This window comes from Poecilia formosa, unplaced genomic scaffold (genome assembly GCF_000485575.1).
Source record: "Poecilia formosa unplaced genomic scaffold, Poecilia_formosa-5.1.2 Scaffold911, whole genome shotgun sequence".
NCBI classification, from domain to species: Eukaryota; Metazoa; Chordata; class Actinopteri; order Cyprinodontiformes; family Poeciliidae; genus Poecilia; species Poecilia formosa.
In genome coordinates, this window is record NW_006800850.1 from 82,207 (window position 1) to 88,677 (window position 6,471).

A 6,471-nucleotide genomic window follows, 5' to 3' on the forward strand; every position below is an offset into this window, starting at 1 on the left:
CCTCTTTCTCCTCAGACGCTGCACAGACTTTTTTAGAAACTCTTCTCGGATGTAATGGTAAAGTGTCTCCTTTCAGCGCTGAAAGTTAATAAAATAAGTAAAGTCTGAATGCTTTTCTTGGCTGATTTTATGCTCCGTGTGTCAATACAAATTATGATTCATCGATTGGCATTTCCATTCCCAACACTTTAAATTGAGGTTAAATTAGATTCATGGTTCAATCAACATAATCTGATCAGTAAAATATTTTTCTTAAACCTATCTAATCTGTAGTTTTTATATTAGATCACAGAATATTGTCAGTACAAGAATGTGGGTAACAAGGTCTGGACAGTTAAAAAAATTAAGCATGGAGGGGAGTACAAATTACCATACTTTCCGCACTAAAAGGCGCACCGGATTATAAGGCGCGCCTTCAATGAATGGCCTATTTTAAAACTTTTTTCATATATAAAGCGTACCGCATTTTAAGGCGCATAGAATAGACGCTGCAGGAGAGGCTGGAGTTACGTTATGCATCCACTAGATGGATTGCACTAACGGGAATGTCAACAAAACAGTCCGACTCCGGTCTTCCGACTGGGCCGGGGCGTGGCCGGACGATGGTCACCCTTCTCCGTTCGCGCACAGCATGTTGGTGGAGAACGTGGTGCCAAATGACCTGCAGACGACCTGATTCTAGGCAGTCGGTAGGCACATAGGTCAGTCAAACCAGCGTTCTGACAACTATCCCAGCATGCACCGCACGCTTCTTCTTCTACGGGCAAAAATGAAGTCGATGGCTGCTCACCGTAGTTGCTAGACCTGTTGTGGCTCAATATTGGTCCATATATAAGGCGCACCGGATTATAAGGCGCACTGTCGGCTTTTGAGGAAATTGAAGGTTTATAAGTGCGCCTTATAGTGCGGAAAATACGGTACTTGGCATTTGTGAAGAAAGATTTTCTGTCCTGTTCTGTTACTTCTTCTCTGCAGAAAGTTGTGCATTTTACACTTTACATCACAGGTGTCAAACTCCAGTCCTCAAGGGCCGCTGTCCTGCAACTTTTAGATGTGTCTCTGCTGCACCACACCTGAATAGAATAATTAGGTCATTTGCAAGGCTTTGGAGAACTGATCTACACAAGGAGGAGGTAATTAAGCCATTTCATTCCAGTGTTTTGTACCTGTGGCACATCTAAAAACTGCAGGACAGCGGCCCTTGAGAACTGGAGTTCGACACCCCTGCTTTACATGATTCCACTAACCAGGAGTCGTTGAGCTGCACAGAAAAAGTTCCAGTTTAACTTAAAATATGTTTTTAACGGTTTTATTTTAATAAACAAAAAATTGTAGCTGCAAAAATCCATCATATTTTGTCTATGTTTTAGGCATGGGTCTTTAGAAGTTGTATTTTCTCTCCATTCTCTCTTTGGTGTTTTCCCAGCCAATCAATGTAAAAATAAACGGCCTGAACTTATTTAATATTTTTCTCAAAGCACTTTACAGTAGAGCAACATTCATTCATTCACACTCGCATGTAAGTCAATAAGCAACTTGGTCAGGGAAACCAAGCTTCCCGGACCAAATCGGCTTCAGGTTAAATTGTCTGCACCTGGGCAAGGAAGTTTAACTTGAAGCCATTTTTTCTACTGAAGCTGAAAGAAAACTGGATGAAGTAATCCAGCAAAATAATGCTAAAAAAACATGATAAGAAGAAGACAGAGTTTGAAAACAAGCTGAAGAGCAAAGAGCTTGCTCACCAGTTAAAATGCATTTCAGCAGATGAAGAGGAACTAAAAGCACAGTTCAGCGACGTTTGGAGTAATTTGGTTAAGGAATTAACTTCAAATACAAAACCCATCGAGAACATAAACTTGGCAGGTACCTAACTGATCTTCCTCCAAGATCTTGGATATTGCATATTTCACTCAATTAAATATAAAGGCAGATATTAGTCTCTCCACCAGGGGGCAAACTGTTATGAATGTGGTCATTTTAATTGCTGAAATGATCCCATCAACACATCTTTAATTAAATACAATTTTATTAAATATATTCTTAAGCAAAGGGAAATCTGAGAATCATAATATATCTTGATGTGATCTGGGAATTCTTTCTAACTACTCGGTCTAACATGAAAAATAGAAATTAGATTATGACATTTACTTCACCAATGTCAAACTGTCTACCTTAGTTTGTGCCCTCAGGTTAAAAAAATAAAAAAGATGCTGACTTGGGGGGAAAAATGTGAATTTTAATTTTCAAGCAGCTCAAGAAACCAGAAGAAGAAAACTTGATTTATTCTTTGAACTGTGCTTTTGCTTTCTTGCTGTTTAGTGTTACAGTTTCAGGGAAACAGGAATTCACTTTCACTTTGGCTTTCATGATTCAGGTTCTAAATATAGCACAAGCAGAGCTCTGCAGGGTATGATAGGTTATAGGAGGGGTTGTGTTGTGTTTTGTCCTCTTCTGATATGGACTGGCAGATATTTGATAAGACAGCAAGGAAACATGAAAAACTGAACAAAACAAAAGTAAACAAAGAAAGTTTTAAATAATATAAGTTATTCTAAACAGTAAAGTGTAAGGCTTTTAGTTTTGTAAAAAGCCTGCTATTTTTCCAAATAACTTTAGTTTTATTTACCAAACAATAAGGACATTTAACAAAAGCTTTTAACAATTATTTAAGTCTGAATACACCATGAAGTTTGTTACTAATGGTTTTCTTAGTGATCAGTGTCCCAGCTCCCTTGAACTTATTAAGACTCTTTTAATTTAATTCTGACCGGATTGCTAATCATTCTTACAATCATTACCTCTGAGGGATAACCAGGGATACTGGAGGATAATAGGAACTGCACCATATGTTTTTAAAAAATCATTAACTAACCAACAGGCTTGCAGTGAATTTGTCATTGGAATGATTTGGCCTCTTGAAATGAGTAAAAAAGAAAAGCAGAAAATTTTGGCAGAAAAACTGACATGCGTTGTTGAGATGTGATCATGGAACCGAAAAGGACGAATCAGGATAGAACAACAGAAGAAGAAATCAAGAAGAATCAATCAGGACTGTGGCAAAGTCCAGACAGGGTAATCTCTGCTAAGCATTGTTCACCATGAACATGAGGGCTTTATGCATGGATGGTTGGAGAGGGAGGTCCGTGTTATTGGCCATGTAACTTCCTCAAGTCACAGTTTTCACAGCTATATGACCTTCTGCACCGTCAGTCTACAGTCATGGTCAAAAGTTTTGAGAATGATTCAAATGTTAATATTTACAAAGTCTACTGCTTCAGTTTTTATAATGGCAATTTGCATATACTCCAGAATGTTATAAATGGTGATCAGCTTAACAGCAATTAATTGCAAAGTCAATATTTGCCTAGAAAATTTACTTTATCCCCAAAACACATTTCAACTTCATTGCAGCCCTGCCTTAAAAGGACCAGCTAACATCGTTTCAGTGATTGCTCCATTAACACAGGTGTGGGTGTTGATGAGGACAGGGCTGGAGATCAATCTGTCATGACTAAGTAAGAATGACACCACTGGACACTTTAAAAAGAGGCTGGTGCTTGGCATCATTGTTTCTCTTCTGTGAACCATGGTTATCTCTAAAGAAACACGTGCAGTCATCACTGCACTGCACAAAAATGGCCTAACAGGGAAGAGTATCGCAGCTAGAAAGATTGCACCTCAGTCAACAATCTATCGCATCATCAACTTCAAGGAGAGAGGTTCCATTGTTGCCAAAAAGGCTCCAGGGTGCCCAAGAAAGACCAGCAAGCGCCAGGACTGTCTCTTAAAAGTGTTTCAGCTGCAGGATCGGACTACCAGCAGTGCAGAGCTTGCTCAGGAATGGCAGCAGGCAGGTGTGAGTGCATCTGCATGCACTGTGAGGCGGAGACTCTTGGAGCAAGGCCTGGTCTCAAGGAGGGCAGCAAAGAAGCCACTTCTCTCCAGGAAAAACATCAGGGACAGACTGATATTCTGCAAAAGGTTCAGGGAGTGGACGGCTGAGGACTGGGGTAAAGTCATTTTCTCTGATGAATCCCCTTTCCGATTGTTTGGGACATCTGGAAAACAGCTTGTTCGGAGAAGACGAGGTGAGAGCTACCACCAGTCTTGTCTCATGCCAACTGTAAAGCATCCTGAAACCATTCATGTGTGAGGTTGCTACTCAGCCAAGGGAGTCAGCTTTCTCACAAGTCTTGCCTAAAAACACAGCCATGTATAAAGAATGGTACCAGAACGTCCTCCGAGAGCAACTTTGGTGATGAACAATGCCTTTTCCAGCATGATGGAGCACCTTGCCATAAAGCAAAGGTGATAACTAACTGGCTCAGGGAACAAAACATAGAGATTTTGGGCCCATGGCCTGGAAACTCCCCAGATCTTAATCCCATTGAAAACTTGTGGTCAATCATCAAGAGATGGGTGGACAAACAAAAACCTAGGAATTCTGACAAAATGCAAGCATTGATTGTGCAAGAATGGACTGCTATCAGTCAGGATTTGGTCCAGAAGTTGATTGAGAGCATGCCAGGGAGAATTGCGGAGGTCCTGAAGAAGAGGGGTCAACACTGCAAATATTGACTTGCTGCATTAACTCATTCTGTCAATAAAAGCTTTTGTTACTCATAATATGATTGCAGTTGTATTTCTGTATGTGATGAAAACATCTGACATACACACATGAAAACCAGAGGGCAGCAGATCATGTGAAAATATATTTGTGTCATTCTCAAAACTTTTGGCCATGACTGTACAAACCTTCTCTATTGCCAGCCATCAAGCCTCCTGCACCGCCACCTGACCCCTAAATGTCTGTGGGTTCACCCAGAGCTTCTCATTTTCTCATTTGTGTTTAGATTATTCCGTTTCTTATTTTTGTTTGTTAGGTGTTATATAAAATGTATATCTTTGTTCGTTATTGTTAGAGTGTAGCCACACTAGTTAATCTCTTTGTTTCTTTTTTTTTAGTTTATTCTTGTGTTCTGTTCTTTGTGTGTTTTGGATTCATTTCTCTGAGGTCATGTTAGTCTTTTCCTCTTGGTTTGTGGTTTCTTTGAGGCATAGTTCAGCTCTTTTGTGTTAATTATTCACATTTCCTCAGCCTGTTTGCTCAGTTTCATAGTTCACCTGATTTCCTCAAATGCATTCATTCTCCACTCTGCCCTGAGTAAAGACTCACAGGAATTCATTGTCCTTCACTGGCTTGTTTTGTTAAACGCATTTTGGTTTTAAACTCAAAAAGCATGGAAGGCAAAATGTTAGCTCAATGTCTCCCATTTTCCTGCGACTTATTTTAATATCAATCATGAAGTGGGCCAAAGCACCATACAGATCTCACTTTTTTTTTCCAAATGAAAAGATAAATTTCATTATATCTCAGTTCACAGTCAGAATGTAATATCTGGAATCTTTTAGAAGGGGTATTGAGAAAATATGATCTATGTGGTTTAAATGTGTCCATACACTGCAATCCTCCACAATCCTCTGAATAAAACCAATAAAATATTTACTGACTAAGATGTTAGGATGTTGCTCAGAATGTCAGCTCTCAGGTTGTGGATAAGCCAAACATGACCTTTCATACAACTTGTTAAAATTGGCTCTAGTGGGACCCCTGATTAACATCAAACATCATCTCTGTAGTGGTTGATACAACCCAAAAGAAATGAGACTCAAATTTAGGCATGAGTACAAACACACACACAGGAGAAATAGAAAGAGAAAGGAGAGCAGCTCGTGCTGCAGAGAGATCATTATGTATGAGAAAAGGATAAATCATAAACAAAAATGAGCTAAAGCTAATTTCATAGACTTGAACATCTTATAATAATTACGCAATAAAAGACATTATTTACCAGTGCCAGTGTCTGCAGCTCTGAATGACTGAAAAACTTTATCTCAAACACTTTATCACTCAAGGCATGCAACCTCAGGTTTTACAAAAAGATAAATGATTTTTATCAGTACGGTTATGTAAGCTGGCATATATATTTTAGCTGCTGATTAGCCAACCTCAGTGAATTTCTTGTAAGTCATGAGGTACCAGTGAGCTACTTTCATTTTCACATTTGTTGGAGTCAAATTACAGTTCATGTTCATGCAGAGGTTTGTAGCCTATCACAGACAAAGGGAGGAGTTTCAGTGGGCAGAGACACTATAACTAGCGGGCTTATGTTCTAATAATAAATAAAAAGGTCCAGTCGGGTCAGAAAACATCGTGCAAGGTGAGTTTGTATCACAGACATGACATACTTTGTAAAACGTTTTCTGTTTTATAAAGATATTTTCTATTTTGAGTCTTAAATGTGTTGGAGTTTGTTGAAGATGTTGCTTGCCAAAGAACAAAAGTACCTACTTGTCCGTATTGTTGACATAATAAAATAATTCTGTGCATTTAGGTGGAAAAAGACTTAGTTAACAACAAGCAAACCTTTGCTTTCCTATTTTCACATTATTGTACATTTAATTACAGAA